The following is a 23,718-nucleotide window of genomic DNA, read 5'->3' as shown; positions in this document are numbered from 1 at the left end:
ATTGGTAATAATATCTCTTTTGAATTAAAAATAAAATTCTTTATGCATCTATCTATGCATAAATTCAAAATTGATAAGAATAACTCTTTAAAATTAAAATTCTTTATGCATCTTTCTATGCATAAAATCAAAATTTTAATGAAAGTCACACTTTTATAATAAAAATTTTCTTTTATGCATCTACTTATGCATAAAAATCAATTATGATGAAAATCACACTTTTAATATAAAAAAATTCTTTTATGTGTCTACTTATGCATAAAAAATCAATTATGATGAAAATCATGCTTTTATAATAAAATATTTATAGTATACATTTTTCTATGCCTAGAATGAAAATAACCCTTTAAGAATACTCATACGATGGGGATTACTCTTTTTAACATAAAATTTAATTACTAGAAATCCTCTTTTTCTTAATTCATCAATTATACATAACATAAAAATCAATTTCTTCATGATTACAATGAAATTCTTTCAATTAATCTAGGATGATAATTCCTAGAATATGGTAGGAAGTCCTCTTTTCATGCTTTGAATGAAATTATTTTATGTGTAATTTTTACAAAAATTTTGCTATAGCTCCGCTGCTGCTAGACTGATAAATCTCAATTATTTTAAAGGATAAAGCTTAACATTAAGGGAATGATTAGAATGATCCCTAATTGGATCATTAACCTAATAATGGATTGAATCATCCTATTCATGAAATACATAAACTAAAAGCATAAAAAAACCCATTAATTTGGCCTCCAATTAAACAAGCATACATTAATCTTGGATTAAGGAAAAGCTTTATGAGAAGCTTCATCTGGGTTGAGAATAGGTCATGAGAATGACCATTCTTTGAGTGAGAGAGAGAAATTACATAAAAACCATTAAAATTAAGTAAAAATAGAAATTTATGTAATTCTTCACTACCATTCAACAATTAACTTGAATAGCATCCAAAAACCATTCCAATTAAGCTTCTCAAGCTTGAAAGGGGTTGAGAAGAGAGAAACATTGAGAATTTATGGAAAAAGATATAAATTCCCACTTTATCTTACAAATTGCTTGATTCTTTGATCACGGTAGAGGTCCCCAACCAATCAATTGGTTTGGTATGCTGATGGAGCTCCAATTTCTTCAATTTGGAGAGAATTTTAGAGAATAGTAAAAATTATCATTATTTTAGCATAATTTTGGTATAGTAAAATTCTCCTATTTTTTTTACAAAGGCTTAGGTTCTATTTATAAGAGAGGAGGCTCTAACCAAGACCAATTTATTTCTAGAATTTCTTAATTTTAGTTTGGTTGAATTTGGACCAGATTTGGACCTAGTTTGGTTCCTTTTTTATTCGATTTTGATTCGGTTTGATCCAGGCGAGAGGAGAGATAAAAATATCACATTATTTTTGAGTTTAAAACTCATTCAAGCATGTGAAGTAGGCGCCTCCTTGAAGGGACTCCCCTTTCTTACATATGTGTCAAAATGGAATCATTATACCCAAAATATCTCATTTTTTAAATATTACTCATAGTTTTTTACTACTAATAAACCTTGTACATAGTCAACCCTTCATCTTATAGGAGCATTTACTCATTTTTGGGTATTTTCTTTTACAAATTGGATTTATCTCCTCCCCACACATGGATTGATCATATTGGCCCATAGGAACCTTAATTTAAAATTTTAAAAAAATCTTGACCCTCAGGATAATGCCTCTTGAACAGATTATACTTGATTTCTAATGCACCTTCTGGAAATATTTTTGAACTACTATTTCAGGGGAACTTTTTTTAATAAGATGAGAAATTTTTATATCCAAAAATATTCAAAATTTAAATAATCTCTCTCTAGAATATTTTCTCTCTCTAGGCCAAAATAGGTAGAAACAAGATCTTTGATATATCTGAAGAGGGATTTGTCTACAGGGGAAGATACTGGACATCCTGAGAGGTTGGGGAGGAATCTTACATTCTATCCCACTTAAAAAATGCGAGATGTTCTCATCTCGCAAAACTAGAGGAGAATTCTTTTTCTTAAGATCTAACTGATTTGGGTTCCTTATATTTTGGTGAACCCAAACAGAACCCTGGGGTAAAGATCCCTTACATAAAACTCATTATTAAATAACAATCCACTCAGATCATAACATTCAATTCCTTATCACAATAATGATCCATTAGACTGAAATTTTTATGTGAACTTCCTTCATGGAAATTTTTCATTTATATAGATTTTTAATTTGACCTCCTTTAACTTGATCCACAAGGTAAAGTGTTAACATCAGCAATCTGCCAGCACAATCCACTAATCTCATAGTGATTTGTTGGAGTATTACAACCTTTTTGTGCTTCTTGATAAATTTTTGACATATTTGGCTTCTCGGTTGACCCTCATTAACCAAATAGCTCTGATACCAACTGTAAGATCCTTGTCCACACTGAGCAACGAATTCTGGGGTGCTAGCAGCAGAAGTAGCACACTTCTTGTGCGGGGCAGGGTCCCACACTCGAGGCCTCGCCCACGGATATCCGGACAAGAGACTAATCCGTTGGTTTTTCCAAAATCGAACCCGAAAAAACTTCCTTTGCCCGGAAAGCACGGGCGATTCCACCAGGATAACTTTTTCCTAACATAGTCAAAGCCTTAACTAACTGAACTGATCTGACCAAACTCGTAAGTTCGATAGTCAGATCAAGGGATAGATTGCACTTAGATCATAGAGACCAACACTTTTTTCCTCACCGAGAGGCACAGCCGTTGATTCTTTTTCCATAGAACAATTTTTGTCCGAGATTTACTTCATCTATCGAACTAAATAGAAATTGAGTCTCGATTTACGAATCCATCAGTCCAGCCTAACCCCATCCAGTCCCATGGGTTAGCCAACCGCCAAACCACTGTAGTGATGGAATCCAATTAGGAATTTGGTAAGGTTTTTTCCTGGGTATCAGGGAAAAGAGTTCCTAGGCCCCCTAGCCGGATGTTCATGCAAACATAAAACTAGTCACACCACTTACACACCCAATATGAAATTGCCTTTTTCTCAGCATCAGTTATCTTTAAAACAATCCTTTAATGAAACCATTATATCACTGATCACAATCCTCCAAAATATCCGGTTGAATCTTAATTTCCAATCATTCCTTCATTGGAGTATCTATGGCATCATTGGCAACCAGAACGCTCACCACCTGTCCACTCAGGGGCCTTTTCAATAGTTCCTAGCTCATAGTACCTGGCAATATAATCATTTATAAAAATCAAGATGGAATATCCGTTGAAGATCAGCAAGATAACCCAACAGTTCCTAGCTCATAGTACCCGACAATATAATCACTTATAAAAATCAAGATGGAATCTCCGTTGAAGATCAGCAAGATAACCCAACAGATCCATATAAAAGAGCCATGGACTCATTCGTTGAGGACCAACAAGGTCAATCAACCAGATCCATGCCTGGATTCAGAAAACAACTCTTACTCCTTTATTCAATATCTTCCATGACGCAATGTGGGTATCTTCGACGACCCAGAGCCAGAGCACCGTATGGTCAGCACCCTCTAGGATCCTTCGCAGGTCACCTAGCGCTTCACTCATAGGCCGCTTCCTTGGTCCCTCATCTACCATACCGGAAGCTCACCATTTAAATCGAACCGAGGCTGGTCAAGACCTCGGCCGACCTTGCTACGCGAGACGTCCTCCGTTGACTCTCCGTCAGCTGTTGCAACTTTATCAGATAGGTCTCCATGACCACATTCTCAAGACAATCAAAATGCTTCCCCAACATTCTTGACATAAAACAGTCATTTACAAACAGTTCACAAATACAGTTTCTATAATGAACTCATATCTTTCCAGATTGTTCCACATCAATCCATATTACTTAACCCAAATCCAAATCATATGTGTATCCATTCTTGACCAGATACATCATTTTCCATCCCATCACATCAGATTCATTCACTTCACATAACATCCATTCCTATCTTTCTTAATTTACATTACGTCTCATCACATCCATTTCTCATTACATCTCATTCATTCACATCTATATTATTCATTCACATTCTGATTCACATGACATCTCATCTCATCTCATCCATTCACTCATATCGACTTCATATCCATTCACATACATATTCTCATTCATTATTCCACATACACATCCACATTCGTACATCCACAATCACATCTACATCCATACATCCATTTTCACATTCACATTCATACATCCACATTCATACATCCACATTCATACATCCACATCCACATCCACATCCATATCTACATCCATATATCCACATCCATATCTACATTCGTACATTCACATCCACTTCCTCATTCGCACATCCACATCCACATTCACATTCGCACATCCAATTCCACATGCACATTCACACATCTACATCCACATCCTCATCTACATCTACATTCATACATCCACATCCATATTCATACATCCACATCCACATCCACATCTGCATTCATACATCCACATCCACATTCATACATCTATTTCCACATCCATATCCATTCCACATCTATATCCACATCCACATCCATACATCCATATCCACATTCATATTCATACATCCACATCTGCATCCTCATTCGCACATCCAGATCCACATTTACATTCATACATCTATATACACATCCATATCCATACATCCATTTTTACATTCCCATTCATATCCACATCTATATCCACATCCATATCCATATATCTATATCCATATATCCATATCCACATTCATATCCATATCCATATCCATATATCCATATCCACATTCATATTCATACATCCACATCCACATCCTCATTTGCACATCCAGATCCACATTTACATTCATACATCCACATCCACATCCTCATTTGCACATCCAGATCCACATTTACATTCATACATCCATATCCACATTCATATTCATATCCATATCCATATATCCATATCCACATTCATATTCATACATCCACATCCACATCCTCATTTGCACATCCAGATCCACATTTACATTCATACATCTATATCCACATCCATATCCATACATCTATATCCACATCCATATCTACAATCATATTCATACATCCATATCCACATTCATATTCATACATCCACATCCACATCCTCATCCTCATTCGCACATCCAGATCCACATTTACATTCATACATCTACATCCACATCCACATCCACATCCATACATCCATATCCACATCTGCATTCATACATCCACATCCATATCCACATCCATACATACACATCCATATTCATACATCCATATCCACACCCACATCCACATCCACATCCACATCCATATCCGTACATCCACATCCATATCTACATCCATACATCCACATCCATATCTACATTCGCACATCCACGTCCACATCCTCATTCGCACATCCACATCCACATTCACATTCACATCCACATTCACATTCGCACATCCAATTCCACATTCACATTCACACAACTACATCCACATCCTCATCTACATCCACATTCATACATCCACATCCACATTCATACATCCACATCCACATCTGCATTCATACATCCATTTCTACATTCCCATTCATATATCCACATATGCCTTCACATCTATTCTTTTATATCACATCCATTCTCGCCCTATCACAACCCATATACATCTTATCCCATCAGATACACTTCTTACCTCATCCCATACACATCTTATCATATCCTAACTCATCTTATCACATCCTAACTCATCCCATACGCATCTTATCACATCCTATCACATCTCATACACCTCTTATCAATCCTATCACATCTCATACACAACTTATCACATCCTATCACATCTCATGCGCATTTTATCACATCCTATCACATCTCATACACCTCTTATCACATCTCATACACATCTTATCACATCCTATCACTCCTCATACACATCCTATCACTTCCCATATGCATCTGATAACATCCATCGCTTCTCATACACATCTTATCACATCTTATCACATCTCATACACCTCTTATCACATCCTATCACTTCTCATACACATCTTATCACATCCTATCACTTTTCATACGCATCTTATCACGTCCTATCACATCTCATACACCTCTTATTAGGCATAAAGATAACTTTAGTAGGAATAACACTTTTATAATAATCTTTTTATGTATTTTACTATGCATAAATTCCATTTTAATGAGAATAATACTTTCAAAATAGAAATAAATCTTTTATACATCTTTTTATGCATAAATTTCCATCTTAATGAAATTAACACTTTTAGAATAAAAATAAATCTTTTATGCATCAACACCATATTGGGGAATTTGGGAATTTCCTAAGTCCCGCTTTGAGAAATAGACCTATTTTTTATGCATTTTGTATAGAAATATTTGTATTTTTATAGCCAAACCTAAAAGTTTACCTTATCTATGAGAATAAGGCAAATTAAATGTTGAAAAAATAACTAGAAAACTATAGAGTATGTGTGTTTTCCTAAGGAATTTCTTCTTTACTTCACTTTATATTAATACATGATGCTTGGACATTAATGCATTCTCTCTCTCTCTCTCTCTCTCTCTCTCTCTCTCTCTCTCCCCCCAACCCTTGACCTTTGACTACATATGCATAGTCGCCATACAATATAATAGTATGGTTATAATTCTGGTTAGCTCTTTCTAGTAAGTTGGAAAGAATATGTATGTGTGGTTAATAGTCTCGAAAAGAAAATCCCAAAAAACATTACTTAGAATTATTTGAGATCAAAGCACACTATATTCTTTTTGTCTATATTTGTGCTGAATGTTTCTAAGTTGGAAAAAGGATATCTACGTTACCCTTGAAAATAAAAATCAAAACAACAATAATGAGACTAATTTGAGATTTAATATATCTAGTATACTTTGCATTCATACTGCAGTCATTTAATATCGAAGCACAGTTGGTATATTTTTTCATTAAAGCCCATTCTCTCCATCAAAATATAGTTAGAATATCACTCTTCCACGATGATCTTGTTTACAAAACAATCAAGTCTTCTATGAAATCACAACCCAAAAACCTTGAGCTAGTCTCCAATGTTGAAATAATTTATAAACACCAATGTATAAGTTAGAGACATGAATGTATTGTTGCCTTGTCACATCATTTTTGCAGAAGGTAAAATTCTAAAGTTTTTTAATGAAGTGTCTAGCTACATGACCACAAGATACTTCATAAAAGTATATTTTTGACCGTGTGGCCAAAGATCACAAAAGACAATATTATAGGACTATTGAATTAAGAAGCAACAATGCATATAGTTGCAATGAACATTTTAGAATATATTTCCATACACACATGCTACAACACTTCACATTAATATGCATATAGGACATATGTGTAGATCATACTAGAAAAACATATTTTAAGAGGAAAAATATTCGACCATGTGGCCAAATATCAATAGACACCAACTTGACACCTTTGATAATATGAGTCATACCAATATTTCAATCAAAGCAGTGCAATTGCAATTGGCAAAAGCATTGTAGCTATATGATACAAAAAAAATTCTTTCTATATATTTGACCATGTGGTAAAACATCAAAAGATCCAACACTTTAGACAAATATTTGGATCAAAGTAATGCAATTGGAATTGATTCAAGCGTTCTAGCTACCATACAAGAAATTGCTTCTTCCGATATAACTTTAACAACATACTTGAAAATAAAATTCAAAACAACAATACTGAGACTAATTTGAGATTTAAACTTTTCTAGTATATTTTGCATTCATGCACGCATTCATTTAATATCAAAGCACAATTAGTATACCTTTTGATAAAAACACATTTTCTCCATCAAATTACATTTAGAATATCATTCTTCATTGAGGAGCTTGTATATAATATAATGAATTCTTCCATGAAATCACAATCCAGAAATCTTGAGCTAGTCTCTCTGATGTTGAACGCATTTATAAACACCAAGGTACAAGTTGTAGAAAAGAGTGTATTATTTTTGTGTCACATCATTTTCGTGGAAAGTACAATTTTTGAAGGTTTTTTATGAAGTGTCTAGCTACACGACCATTTATGTAGTCTTCCTTATATCCTAGCTGATGAGCAAGTTGCATTGCTTCCATATCCTTTAGAGTAGAAACCAAAGGAATCTGCTTTAACCTCGATACTTGTGAGACACCCAATGGATGGGTTGGATGAATTGAGACTCTTGATGATGATCCTTGTACAATTGATGATCTCTTCAAGCAAGAAGTGATTGAAGATTGTTTCATATATATTCCATCTCCACGATTGATGCTGTTGGGTTGTACTGATGATGAAGATGACATAGCATTATTATCTCCTTTAAGCCATGTGTCAATCACAACCTTGAAGTGTGTGTACAACTCATGTCCATATTGAACTGGCTCAAGTCCATATCGATCAAATTTTATGACTTCACATGCATCATGGGATCCACTTAAGCGAGTCAAGTAGGGTAGAAGTTCCTCAATCAAGATTGAGTCTCCTTGGTTAACATCAAATGTCTGTGGATAGATGCAGTTCTCAAGAGGGTTAGGACACCCCTTGTAGGGACTATCATCTATCAAAATAGTCTTGCTTTGTTCACAAACATTGCCATATTCATTCCACACATAATGAAGGGGTTTGAACATTGCTTCCACCCCCATCTTGTCTGGCCGATAGATGATCTTAAGTGGATGCGTATGGCATTTTTCTTGTCCCCAAATCATGGAAAAAGGATATCTCCTTTTGCATAGCTCTCCAAGTAATTGATTATTGCGAATGACATTTTTGTGTGAAGCTATAGACCAAACTCCCACTTGGAATCTTGCAAATGTAGCTTCAAGAAACTCAATGCATCTTGGTCGAAGAACAATCCATTGCTTGCCCACTCGAAAACTTTGGAACCTCTTTGATTTGGAAAAACAATGTTGTAAAAGAAGACCATTGAGATCAAGTATCACACATAGTTTGGTAGCACTTTTCGCCAAGGCCACATCACTTACTTTGTTTGCTCTGCTCAAATCTGCCAAATATGCAAATATACTATTCTTAGTCAAATTTGAATCATTCTATCATACAGCACAAAGGTTAAGAACAAAATAGACATCTAGTCTCTTACAAGATTTTTTTTTTTCATTTTAGAGCTAGTAAGCTCAGATAAAAACATTATATATAGTTCAATAGGGCTAAGTATATTGTACTATTCCATATGTACATTGTATAAGACATTAAATTTAATATGCAAATAGTATGCAGCATGGATGGTAGATACTTCATCAAAATATATTTTTGACCATGTGGCAAAAAATATCAAAAAGTAATATTATATGACTATTGAATTAAGATACAACAATGTATATAGTTGCAATGAACATTTTAGAACATTTTTCCATACACACATGCTACAATATTCCACATTGATGTGCATGTAGGACATGCATGTTGAGCATACTTAGAAAAACATATTTCAAGAGAAAAAATATTAGATCATGTGGCCTAATATCAATAGACACCACATTGACACCTTTGATAATACAAGTCATACCAATGTTTCAATCAAAGCACTGCAATTGAAATTGAAAAACTCAATGTAGTTGTATAACACAAAACATTTTCTTCTAATATATTTGACCACATGGCAAAATATTAAAGGACACAAAACTTTAGAGAAAACCAATACCAACATTTGGATCAAAGTAATGTAATAGCAATTGATTGAAGCATTCTAGCTATACCATACAAGAAAATATTTCTTCCAACATTATCATGTACTTCATACTTGTATTTTAATACAAAAGCACAAACTTTTTGCGACCAATTTTAGGTACAATATGATGAAAATATTTCTAGAAATAAGGACTCTTAAACAATAAACACAAAACTAAGAGAAATAGGCTTGTAAGGCTTGCTTTAGATAGCACCACAAAATGAGAAAATATGTAGGAAATGTTATGTCATGAAATCGTCCTCCAAAACACAAGTTCAACCTTACACCATAGTGTTCTCATTGACAAAAGTTAGAGATAGAGAGGTTCAAACACCTGAAGTAGCCTTCAACCTCTCTTTCATAATACTATTTGCTATGTCTTGGCTTGATTCATCCACACCCTCTGGCGGTAGGTCAAGAGCTAGAGCACCAATGGGAGGAACCTCTTGAGCACTTGTAGGTGGGTTGGCGCTCTCATGGGCTCTCTAACATGCCGCTTCAATCTCTCTTTGCTCTTGACTATTGCACACCACTGCAATAGTCTTCATGTGATGTTCCAATGCGAGCCTTGATGCAACACCACATGAGAATATATCACATACAACCTCATGTGCATCATTGAATACCTTGATTGTAGCCTTGATGACCTTATTTTTCTTTCTAAATATGGCCTTTGCAATAGTTTGTTCTTCTTCAAGCTCTCCATCCTTTCCTTTGTCAATGGTTCAATGGATTCATTATCCAAAATGCATGGCTTGTTGGAATTTCCAACATATCGATCTAGATTGATGAAGCTTTTCTCCATGGTCACAAGTGTCAACACAACAAATGAATCCATGCCCCCAAAAGCAAGACTCTTGGCCATTGGTAGGAAGTCAACACTTCCAACTTGCATATGGTACTTGCATGAAAGATTCTCAAGGGCCTCCTCCATAGCTGCCATTTGTTTGTGGTTGAGAAATGACAACAAAATGAATTGTTTAGGCTCACATGTCATTTTTAACAATGTGAAGACCACCTTTCCAAACATGATAGAATCCCATGTCATGCCCCCAACTCCATGTGCCGCTTCTAGGACAACCACACCAATGGTAATAGGATCTTTATACACATTGTATATAAGATCGAATTCCTCAAGGTCGCACCCCACAATATATACTTGCCAAGGTAAGCTAGTAGAAGAATGAAGAGGATCTTGCTTCTTACGTGTGAGCTTTTTTGACACCCAATCACTGCAAACACCTAAAATCTTTGTGTATACATCATTGGTGATGTCGTATTCAGCAACAAGAGCTTCCCAACTCTTCATCATACTATTGCTAGCATGAGTTGAGGCATTGAAGAGAGAAACTAGCTCCTCATGGAGCACCCTATCTTGCTTGATTTGCTTTGCCCTTGTCTCCATGTCAACAACATCCTCGGCCCATTTGTTTCTAAGAAAGACGATGTGTCCATCATTAACTTCCTTTTATAATGTGAGGATGTCCCCATCCTTTAGACCCATAAGGCAATGAAAAGTTGTGGGAGAAGGCTGCCTTCCCTTCTTTGTGGTGGTATCCTCTTGAGATGAAAGCTCCCCCTTTGAGTATCTCTTCATGATGGTAATCCAACCATCAAATATCTCTTGTGTGCTCACTATCATATGACAATCACGTGATGCACACTTTTCTCCAATGTATTCTATAAATCTCTATCAAAAATAAAAATATGAAATGAGAAAGAAAACACCAAATGCATCTTGAATAAGACAAGCTAAGGTTGTACATCATTACCTTCCATGGTACTCTTTGAGGACTACCCTTTGGAAGCCCTTGTTGAGGTTTTGGTGGAGACCCAAATGCTATCCATTGATCCCTTACTTGTTGAAGTTGCTCAAGATAAGGACCATTCTTCATAACATTGTGGGATTCCATATTTGTCATCCTAGAAAGCTCAATGCACATTTCAGCAGGACAGTCCACCAAGATTCTTGCATTCCTCGTGGCATATAGATGTTTGGTTGCTAGGCATCGATGAGTGCTACTTAGGATATAGATCTTTGCCGCATGGATTGAGTGAAGACCTGATATGATCCAATAGGAGTAAGAATGTAGCTTATTCACTTCCACCTCATCACGATGCATGGGTTGCTTCACATCACTCTCCTCCAAAAAGGGCATGAGGTATACTGCTGTTGCTGGATTCATGGGATTCTTTACAAAAGATGATGTTAACTTTTGCACATAATCCCAACAAAGTGTTCTATAGGCATATAAAGGTGGTGCCTCATAGCATCTACCAACATCAATAGGAAACTGTGTGGTTGAGCCAAATGGAACGTATTTTTCAAACATGTGAAATCCTGAACCATCCTTTTTACCCTTCTTCTTAACCATGTCCGGAAAGTCAAAGGTTCTTTCAACACCCTTGACTTGAAGTGACACCAAAGGTGTTGCTTGGATTACTTGTGCCTTTGAAGATTGGTTTGTGTTGTCTAGAGGAGTGTTAGGAGGTACACTCACAACAAGATCCTGTGAGTTTGAAGCTATTGATTGTGCTTGTGCATCTTGAATCTTTGTCCTCTTCTTTGGTCGATCACCATGTTTTGTAGGAAAAAGAAGTTCACTATGCTTGATAGACTCAAATGTAGCTATTATGTCCTGTGTGCCTGATATCTCCTTTGGGAGGCTCCAACCCATTGCTCTCAAAGAGTATACTTCATCCTCTTTTATATGTGTAGATTGAAAAGATAAGGGATCCAGGTTGTATTCAATGTTCTTTCCCTTGATCTTTACTACAATACACGGGATCCCTTCCTTCCCAGCACATCCATCCATCAACCCCTCAATGATCCCAACTTGATCATATGTTGAATCCTTGTTGAATCCTCAAGCTTTGAAGCATATAAAAGAACATTGTTTGCCCTTTTTCCTTCTTTGTCATAAACATCCATAAACCAAGGCCACACAAAATCCCCACTAACTCCATCAATGATTTGATTCTCCTTCCTTGTCGAAGTAGATTTCTTTGCCATTGAATAAACCTACATAAGTACAAAAAATAAGATATATTAGAAATAAATCTCAAGTTTTGACCACATGGCCAAAGCTTTACTCAATAGTGTTATGATTACCATATGCATGCATAGGATTTGACCAATATATGTCCAAATATCATCATAGAAAGGGTTTAAGTTAGAATTTAACCATATGGCAAGATATTGCATAGAAATATTAGGTTTTGACCACATGGCCAAAACTTTATTCAATAGTGTTATGATTATAATGTGCATGCATAGGATTTGACCAATGTATTTCCAAATATTATCATAGAAGGGTTTAACTTGTAAGTTAGAATTTGACCATATGGTAAGATATTTTCACAATGGAGAGAAACATCAAATTTGGCTTTTCCAATTGACGAAGATGCATGCCACCATATTCTATTCCTAGAAAATTGGACATAAAAACATAGGCTTATAGATTTGTCTATTTGGTGAAATATTATCTAAAAAAGGACCAAGTTAGAGTGTTATGGCTTATACAAAATGTAGTTTGGATGAAATACTTATCACAAGAAGGAGGTTATATACATGTTTATTAGTATCATGAATTTTCAAAGTCTTTACTAAAGTTTTTTTAGTACTAGAGGACCTTGATATATCACGCCATGTTTTAGTATGCATGTTGATAATATTTTCACATCTCAAAATAGAAAGTGTTGAATACAATATGCATTTTGATGAGATATAGAATTTGACCATATGTCCAAATCTCATCCTACAAAGGGTTAAGTTACCAAAAAGGTTTGGATCCCAAAGAGAAACCCTATCACACAAGATATGGTGATTGATGGTGATAAGTTCACCATAGAAAATTGTTTTGTCCATATGGTCTAAACTTATGTAAAAAAGGGGACTGTGTTAGATTCATATGGCTAGCAAAAATGTACCACAGGTGAAGTATGATTTCAAGAAGAAAACAATGTAACATGTCCTTGGCACAAACATGGCATGTGGAAAGTTTTTTCTTATAGTAAGGTAAAAAATAATTTTATCCAAAAAATTAAACTTAATATGTCCTCAATTGTAAGGTAGAGTTTGAAAATCTTGTCATAATGCAGAGCAGTAATGGATATCCATAGAGGTCCTTTCCATTTGAACACATTCCATGCCACTAGGGTCTAGTGTTGGCAATTCGGTCATACCAACATGGTCTTCTAGACTATAAATGTGTTGTTGTACAAGTGGCCATATGAATATTTATTGGATAAAACATCATTGCAAGAAGGACACTACCTTGTAGTTTGTAACATGGATTGTAAAGGAAATGTCTGCTCTAATTTGCTTAATCTGAGCAGACATGTCTATATGGTCAACTTCCTTGAGGCATTTCCATATACAAGTAAGCTTGAATACAAGATGATTCACAAAGAATTTTGTCCATAACTTCAAATGTAGTTTGACATGCGATAGAGACTCAATGTGTTATGTGTAACCGTCGATGAGATACAAAGATTTGAATGTAATATGCCTATATTGTAAGGTAGAATTTGACCATATTGTAAGGTATTACAAGGGTACCTTTTATTTTAACCATACTATCATGCAACCATAAAAGTGTGCTTTATTTTCTTTTTTTTTTGTCCATAATTTCAAATCTAGTTGACTTGTGATAGAGAAACAACGTGTTATAGTGTAAGAATTGAGATACAAATATTTGACAACAACAAGAAAAAAAGCCCTTGTGTCCAAAATGTTGAATGTAATTTGTCCTCAATTGCAAGGTAGAATTTGACCATATGGCCAAATCTTGGGACAGTCGAGAGTAGTAATGGATTGTAGTAGAGGTGTACTTTTTCCAACTAAGCACATTCCATGTGACTAGGGTCTAGTGTCCATATCAACATGGTCTTCTAGAGTATGAAGGTTTTGTTGTAATGTCAAAAATCTTGTGTACGAGTGGTGATCATTTCACCATAGATCTATTACAATGGAATTGGCCACTTGAGCATTCATATTCTATGTATGGCTTAGATTTTAACCATATGGTCAACTATCGTTCCAAGAAATGAGATGGCTATATGAAGGTTTATTGAATGAAATATAATTGCAAGAAGGACAATACCTTGTTGTTTGGATCATGGGTTTTTCTATGAAATGTGTTCTATTTAATTTGACCATATGGCAAAAACTTTTCTCTATCTAGTTTTACTCTAAGAAGGAATCTCTACCTAGCCTTGAGGCTTTTCCATATACAAGTGATCTTGATCCATATACAATTTCAGAACACAAAAAGAACCATCTTTGTAAGCTAGGTGCTCATAGATTTTAGCTATAATTTCATGCAACAATCAAACACAGGTGAGCATGGATTCTATCCATACTCTCATGCCACAATGAAAGGTTTATTTGTAATGCCTATTTTCATGTAGACATGGTCATAGGTTCATCATGGACCTATTATAGTGGAAGTGGCCAATTGATAATTCATATTCATGGGCTTTTGAAGAGATGTCTTCTATAGAATTTGACCATGTGGAAAAAACTGTGCTTTGTTTAGATTTACTCTTAGAAGACACCTCTACTTGGACAACTTCCTTGAGGCCTTTCAATGTACAAGTGATCTTGTAATTAAGATGATTGAAAAAGAATTTTAGAACAGAAAAAGAACCATCTTAGTAACCTAGGTGTCCATGGATTTTAACCATGATTCCATGCAACAATCAAACATAGGTGCTCGTGGATTTTAGCCATACTATTATGCAACATTGAAAGAATACATTATTTTCTTACTTTTTTCCCATAATTTCAAATTTAGTTTGACATGAAATAGAGAGACAATGTGTTACATGTAACAATTGAGATACAAAGATTTGACCACAAGGCAAAAGCCTATGTGTCCAAAATGTTGAATGTAATAATTATAAGGTAGAATTTGACCATATGAATAAATCTTGTGACAATGGAGAGCACTAATGTTAGAGATCACTAATGGATATATAGAAGTGAGCATGGATTTTGTCCATACTCTCATGCCACAATGAAAGGTTTTTTTGTAATACCAAATTTCATGTAGACATCTTCATAGATTCATCGTGGACATATTGTCATGAAAGTGGCCAGTTGATAATTTATATTCTATGTGTAGCATGGGTTTTTGAAGGAGATGTCTTCTATAGAATTTGACCATATGGTAAAAACTTTGCTATGTTTGGTTTTACTCTTAGAAGACAGCTCTACTTGGCCAACTTCCTTAAATCCTTTTAATGTACAAGTGATCTTGGATATAAGATGATTAAAAAAAATTAGAACACAAAAAGAACCATCTTAATAACCTAGGTGTCCATGGATTTTAACCATAATTCCATGTAACAATCAAACATAGGTGCCCATGGATTTTAGCCATATTATTATGTGACATTGAAAGTATGCATGATTTTCTTACTTTCATCCGATTTTAGTCTGATATGCAATAGAGACACAACATGTTACGTGTAATAGTTGAGGTACAAAGATTTGACCACAAGGCAATATCCTATGGCTATTTCAGAAAGAAGCTTTCATATTGACCATGGCTTTTGGCCACAGAGTCACTTTTGTTTGAAGCATCATATAACCAGAAGTATATTTTTGTTACCTCTTTTGTAAGCACAAGTATATGTGTGTCTTAAAAAAGTCATTTCATGTGAAATGCATACATATACAGAGAATTATTCTACAATGTCCAATTAGTCTCTATTGTGCGACATGCATAGATCACTATTTTCTGCATAGCGAGTGATTACACATATGTGCAAGTAGTATATACAAGTACGCTTATACAAGCAAGGTCAACGCAGCATACAAGAAGAATCAGCAAGACAGAAGCATTCTCAAGGGACAAGGTCGCATCTTTGCCATAACAAGAGTGTTGAAAAACTGATCAAGGTTAGTTTCATACTTGTTTTCTAATTTCTACATTGTTTGTTTTTTCAAGTAGGCTCTTAGTCAAGAAACATTCTCGATTTTAAGAAAACTGGGTGTGATGTTAACCATATTTTTATTTTTATGTCATAAATGTACTATAGGATCTTATTTATCTTACTAGCTAATTATGATTAAGAAAGATTAATTATGTAATTAAGTATTATGAACTCGAAAATCAAGAAAACAAAGAACATGCATGAGACAAAGAGCCTACCTTTAAATGGCTATGGTTACGATGCTTACTGGCAAAGTTCTGATTAGCGTCAATATTGTGAATGGCTGTTGTTGTTGCGAAGCTTGCTGGCAAAGTCGCTTCTGATTAGTGTCTGATTAGCGTGTGAAGACAGAAACAAGAAGATGAAAAGAAGTAGATATGTAGATGAAGCATACATGAAGGGTCAAAATCTTGCTTAAGCACAACTAAATCTTTTGATTAGAGAGCTTGGGTGAGTCATAATACAGAGGCTAAAACATTCTTTACACTAGCACACAATATACTGTCTTCCATGGAAAAGTAACATATGATTTGTACATATTATAAGAACAATAAGCTTTGATAGGATTTGATCATGTGGCTAAAACATTCTCTACACTAGCACACAATAAATTATCTTCCCATGGAAAAGTAACAGATGATCTACCCATGTCTTAAGAATGATAAGCCGTGCGAGAATTTGTCCATGTGGCTAAAACATTATGTAGACCATCACACACACCATGAATACTTTTTATACTAAAGTAAGATATGATGTGCATATATACTAAAGTAAGATATGATGTGCATATATTATAGGCTAATGAAGTTTTGGCCATATGGTCAAAGCATCCATTTCAACTAAGCAATGATGACTACATAGACCTTTTTTATCTAGTAACTCAAGTAATCTAGATCAAGGATATACTACCATGTTCATTGTTGAGAAAACAATTCTTGGCCATGTGGTCAAATTTATTCTCTCTCTTATGATGTTGGAAAATGGAATACTGCACTAATTTTGCAACGTATACTTCAGCTTGTCATCTATTAATGCATGTTTTCATTATCAATGCTACGTGATTACTTGATGAATATAAGATCACTCAATCTCTTATGATTAAATGTCTTATGATGAATATAAGATCACTCAATCTCTTATGATTAAATGTCTTATGATGAATATAAGATCACTCAATCGCTTATGATTAAATCTCAAAATTTTTCACTTACTCAGGCAATATGGACCAAGACTTTCATTGTGGCGATCGTGTCAATTTGATGATGGATCGAGATGTTGTTGCACTTGGAACTGTATGTGCAATACGTCCGACTAACACATGCCATGGGCAAGTCCTTGGAGATGGATTTTTGTCAGTTTCTATCGACAACTGCCTAAATGATGCAGCTTCCTTGCCATTTCCAAACAACAATGCAACAAAGGTCATTCAGGTAGTGGGGTAGTTTTGTAAAGTGGGAAAAGAAAGATGTGGTGGTTGTTACAGGTGCCTTCATGATTGTTGATGATGATCATGCGGTGCCACCTTCTAATGATTTTAATGCTATTGGAGATGAGGACACTCCAAGTATCCATGAAAGTTGGAAAGAGCGTAAAGTGATGCTCTGGACAGAAGGCAATGAGAAGTATGTTGGAACAGGGATTATTCTCTTAACATTTCCATATGACGTGATTAACTTTGATCTATTAGGAGAAGAAGATGTGGGTGTGGTGGTAGATCAGATCCTTGATCCAACTACAGGGATAGACACATGTGACATGCTTCAGTGCATCAATTTGGTTAGGTGGCCTATCAAACAGGTCACCTTTGATGATGGTACACCACTGCTACATGAACAGGAAACACAAGGTTTTAAATCTCCAAATGAGAGCATAAAAGATGTGTGTGAGGAAACTGAGGACTTTATTTCAGGTTCAAAATCCAAATGAGAGCATAAAAGGTGTGTGTGAGGAAACTGAGGACTTTATTTCAGGTTCAAAATCCATTTTCTTACAGAAGAGATCATATTGTATGATCAATAGAAGGCCTAGAATTCTTGCTCTCAAAGCTTCAAACTTGAGAACCTCAATGGAATCAGTTTTACTTGTTGCTACAATTGATTGTTGTCCTGCAAGGTGTTGTCAATATGCTGATAGAGATGCAGTACACCAATTGCGGAGGCACTCTGGGGGTTACGTTTGGAAGAATGTACCAACTATGTTTATGATGTTTTGGAGTCATCATGCCGCATTGACAATATGGGTACACAAAAATACAGTTTTATATTCAATGGGAAAGTTGTATGCGGTAGGGCATGGTATGGGATGCATGGCATCCCCAAAACATCTTTCTACAGGTATAGGTTGCAATTTGAGAATGGTGTAAGGAGGGAAATGCATGGCAATAAAGGAGCAATTAGAGCAGCTTGGGATCACACACAAATGGGCAGGGCAATCTTGAGAGACTTTATTGAGAAGAATGCAGAGCAAATGCCACATAAAAGTAGAACCATGCAGGATGGTTCCAGAGAGACACAATTGGTTATCCCAGATGTTTATAAGCAAATAGACATATGGGAAGAAGTGAATGCCACATTAGATGCTAATGGATGTAAGCAAATGTCTTTGTCCACATTCAATCAAATTTGGAATACAGAGTTCAAGCATGTTACCTTAGCAAAGACAAGCGAGTTCTCCAAATGTAGTGTCTGCTCAAAGATCAAAGAACAACTTGCAGCAACCAAATGCCTTGAAGAATGCAACATACTATTGAGGAAGCATCGAAGTCACATGCTGCAACAACAAAGTTGTCAAAACATATACTATGGATGGCGTCTAGCATCAGTGCTAAATCCTGAAAAGAACTTGTGCATCATACATGACAAGATGGATCAACAAAAGACAGCTATCCCGAGGTTGAGAGTTCGATCAAAAGAGACAGATAGATCCACTCAACTACCAGTTTCCTTGATAGGCATGATCACACATGGGCATGGGGAAGGAAGATATGGGCACTTTGCGATTGATCTTTGGCCCCATGATCCTAACTTCACAGTTGCCTCATTGTCTCTGTGTTTCAACAACTTGGAGCGACTTGACAGGCATGAAGCTAGTGATCTACAACTAGATGGAATGCCAAGATCAAGCTCTTTGTTGCTAAATGCTTTAAACTCAAGGAAAGCACTAGACTACCATCAACAAGGTTCTCATACTACTACACAAATAGAGGACATAATACTACAGGATGGACAACAAGGTTTTAAACGACTACCAGAACTTCTTGCTACAGCTAGATAATTGTGGATCAGAAAACAAAAACCGTTATCTCTGCATATTTATCATTGCTTGTGGCACGAGGGACCTTCAAGATAATCCAAGTTGGTTTTCTCATGGTGGGTCACACACATGAAGACATTGATGCAATGTTCAGCAAGTCCTCAGAGAAGCTTAGAACAAGCATGACATTCACTTTTCCTCACCTTATGCGGCATTTTCAATTGTGCCAGTCAACAAGGCCTTCTCCTTTTTTGTTGACACATGTACCACACTTCAAGAGTTACATTGAAGGATACTTATGTGACTTCAAGGATGCACTTGTTGGTCACTAGTATTGAACTATGAAAAAGAGACTCAACAACAGGAAAGCCTACCCTTCCAAAGGGTCTTCCAACCTTGCTACCCATGTCTGAGTATATTAAAGATCATCAAGAGGTGGTAAGTGGAATCAAAGACTATCTCAAGTATTGGGAAAGATGGTCAAGTGTACAAGGTCCTAAAGCGGAGTACACAAAGTTCATAACAACAGTGATTGATTATTGGAAAACCATGCTTGATGCACTTCAAGCTCCAAATGTTCAAGAAGCAAGAGTATTCATGGACTTTTGGCCAAGGACACAAGGTGATACATTATTTCAAGACATAGATGATGTGGATGACTTTCTTGGCTTGGAGGAGTTGAATGACCACTATTGTGGTCCTCTTAGCAAGCGACCAAAAGATGCATTTCAACCAATGATAGATGTCAAGAAAGACGACTTTGTACTTGTTCGACCTTCAGATCCAATATATCCAGTATGGCTTGGTGTTGCACAATGTGAGGTTGATATAAATAAAAAATCAAGCAACTATCAAAAGATATGTATACAATATTGGGCACCAGTTTGTGGTCGACAAAATGCTATAGATGAGGAGGTATATCAGAATTGTTGGGATAAATACTGGATGTGCAACAAGAAAGACCCTCAACATTGGGAGAGAGTGGATAGAATTGTTTTCTCTTGGATAGCAAAAGCTACCAAAGTTCCCAAAAAAATTAAAATCCCTCCAAAGGTTGTCTTGAAGGCCAAAGCCAATCTACAAGAATCATTGGGCTAAAGACTTCCATGCTGGAGAGGTTGCCAAAGATAAGGTGTTTATTAACACCACCTATTTAAGATTTTATCAATATCTTCTACATATACAATAAATATACTTCACCAATATTCAAGGTTCTAAATTAATGAAATTCCCAAATTCACGGGACTCATTTTGATTTGGAATTCCCAAACTATTGGGAGATTCCCAAATTCTCGAATATGGTGTCATCTATCTATGCATAAATTTCCATCTTAATGAAATTAACACTTTTAGAATAAAAATAAATCTTTTATGCATCTATCTGTGCATAAATTCAAAATTGATAAGAATAACTCTTTAAAATTAAAATTCTTTATGCATCATTCTATGCATAAAATCAAATTGGTAAGAATATCTCTTTTGAATTAAAAATAAAATTCTTTATGCATCTTTCTACGCATAAAATCAAAATTTTAATGAAAGTCACACTTTTATAATAAAAATTTTCTTTTATGCATCTACTTATGCATAAAAATAAATTATGATGAAAATCACACTTTTAATATAAAAAAATTCTTTTTTGCATCTACTTATGCATAAAAAATCAATTATGATGAAAATCACACTTTTATAATAAAATATTTCTAGTATACATTTTTCTATGCCTACAATGAAAATAACCCTTTAAGAATACTCATATGATGGGGATTACTCTTTTTAACATAAAATTTAATTACTAGAAATCCTCTTTTTCTTAATTCATCAATTATGCATAACATAAAAATCAATTTCTTTATGATTACAAATGAAATTCTTTCAATTAAGCTAGGATGATAATTCCTAGAATGTGGTAGGAAGTCCTCTTTTCATGCTTTGAATGAAATTCTTTCAATTAAGCTAGGATGATAATTCCTAGAATGTGGTAGAAAGTCCTCTTTTCATGCTTTGAATGAAATTGTTTTATGTGTAATTTTTATAGAAATTTTGTCATAGCTCCGCTGCTATGACTGATAAATCTCAATTATTTTAAGGATAAATCTTAACATTAAGGGAATGATTAGAATGATCCCTAATTGGATCATTAACCCAATAATGGATTGAATCATCCATATTCATGAAATACATAAACTAAAAGCATAAAAAAACCATTAATTTGGCCTCCAATTAAACAAGCACAGATTAATCTTGGATTAAGGAAAAGCTTTATGAGAAGGAAAAGCTTTACGAGAAGCTTCATTTGGGTTGAGAATAGGTCATGAGAATGACCATTCTTTGAGTGAGAGAGAGAAATTACATACAACCATTAAAATTAAGCAAAAATGGAAATTTATGTAATTCTTCACTACCATTCAACAATTAACTTCAATAGCATTCAAAAACCATTCCAGTTAAGCTTCTCAAGCTTGAGAGGTGTTGAGAAGAGAGAAACATTGAGAATTTTGACTCTTTGATCACGGTAGAGGTCCCCAACCAATCAATTGGTTTGGTATGCTGATGGAGCCACCAATGGAGATTGAAGAAAGAGGGAAGCTCCAATTAGTCATCTACATAGATGACAACAAGCACAACCTCTCTATCACCGTGTCTCACATACAGCGAGATATCTGCATTGGCTACATGAAAGCCAATAGTGACAAGATATTCAAAAATCTTGTCAGACCATGCTCTTGGTGCTTGTTTTAAGCCATACAAGGCTTTCTTCAACCTACAAACATGCTCTAGGTGACTCACATCCTCATAACCAAGTGGCTGCAACATATACACCTCTTCCTTGAAATCCCCATGCAAGAATGCATTCTTTACATCCATTTGATGTAAAGACCATTGCTTTGACGCAGCCATTGCTATCACAACTCTCACTATCGCCATCTTGGAAATTGGGCTGAAAGTTTCCTCATAATCAATGCCATATGTCTGTGCATACCCTTTGGCTACCAATCTAGCCTTATACCTGTTTATGCTTCCATCACTATTATGTTTTACTTTGTACACCCACTTGCATCCAATGGCTTTCTTGCCTTCAGGCAATTGCACCAAATCCCAAGTCTCATTTCCATATAGTGCATCCATCTCCTCATCCATAGCTTTCTCCCAACACACATTTCCAACAGCCTCATCAATTCATGTGGGCTCTACAACTTGTACAACCTTTGCCATATATGCATAGTGATGTGCCACATAACCATCATAAGTAAACCTCTGCACAGGATTCTTCACTCTCCTAGATCTTCGTAGCTTTGCATTCATGGCTTCCATAGCCTTCTTTACACCAAGTGTTCTCATAGCTGGTATCCCAAGCTCCTCATCAAGGCTCATCTCTGAGCCACTAGACGCTCCATCAACATGAGAATGCCTTGCAGAAATGTTAGGCATACCAAGGGGCTCAACCACTTTCTCCTTTCCTTTATGTGATGTACTAATCACATTTTCAGGACTGGTATTATGATGCAACCTGCCACTCCATGGTCTACCAAGTGAACCACTAGATGAGGACTCTCTTGGTCCACTCAAAGACTGTGATTGCCGACTTGCATTCTGTGCAACCACATTTCCACTCACATTAGCCCCAATAGCTTCTTTTTCAATAGCATACTAGCTGCTCATCTCATAAAAAACAACATCCCTGCTTACCCTCAACTCACGTGTAGCAGGGTTATAATACCTGTATCCCTTTTGCTCAAGGGATTATCCAATAAACACATATTTTTCAGCTTTTGGATCCAGCTTAGTTCTCAGCTCATCTGGCACATGCACATATGCAATGCAT

Source organism: Cibotium barometz, chromosome 12 (genome assembly GCF_041138505.1).
Source record: "Cibotium barometz isolate CiBa-2024 chromosome 12, ASM4113850v1, whole genome shotgun sequence".
NCBI classification, from domain to species: domain Eukaryota; kingdom Viridiplantae; phylum Streptophyta; class Polypodiopsida; order Cyatheales; family Cibotiaceae; genus Cibotium; species Cibotium barometz.
This window is presented reverse-complemented; position numbering follows the sequence as displayed.